Source organism: Myotis brandtii, unplaced genomic scaffold, assembly GCF_000412655.1.
Source record: "Myotis brandtii unplaced genomic scaffold, ASM41265v1 scaffold84, whole genome shotgun sequence".
Classification (NCBI taxonomy): domain Eukaryota; kingdom Metazoa; phylum Chordata; class Mammalia; order Chiroptera; family Vespertilionidae; genus Myotis; species Myotis brandtii.
The window spans coordinates 2,643,245-2,643,546 of record NW_005371410.1 but is presented as its reverse complement, the minus strand read 5'-3'; the positions used below and the strand labels follow the sequence as shown (position 1 = coordinate 2,643,546).

Genomic DNA, 302 nt, shown 5'->3' with positions numbered 1-302 from the left:
GTGTTTTTTATGAATGAAAATGTGGTATGCAAATGAGAGCGATTCAAGAAAACGAAATGGCGGAGCCCGGGCCCCAGAGGGCTCGGGAAAGGACCGCAGGGCGAGCAGCCGGGCGGGAGAATCACAAAGTCACCCAATAAAAAACCCACCGACCCCAGGAAACCGGAGCGGGGGTGTCAGGTCTTCCGCTCCGGCCGCCGAGGATTTCAGGAGGGGGGGGATGTTTGTAACTCCCCGGAGAGGGAGGGGGACCTCCCTGAGGTCACCAGTGCGCCCTTGGCCCCCGCAGCGGCGACCAGCCA

At 61.3% G+C, this 302-nt stretch overlaps 1 protein-coding gene across 1 annotated transcript in view; it reads right to left on the bottom strand.

Annotated features, from left to right (window-relative positions):
• The window catches only part of SPRED2 (sprouty-related, EVH1 domain containing 2), a 116,885-nt gene that overhangs the window by 116,245 nt on the left and 338 nt on the right, over positions 1 to 302 (bottom strand). The window lies entirely within an intron of this gene.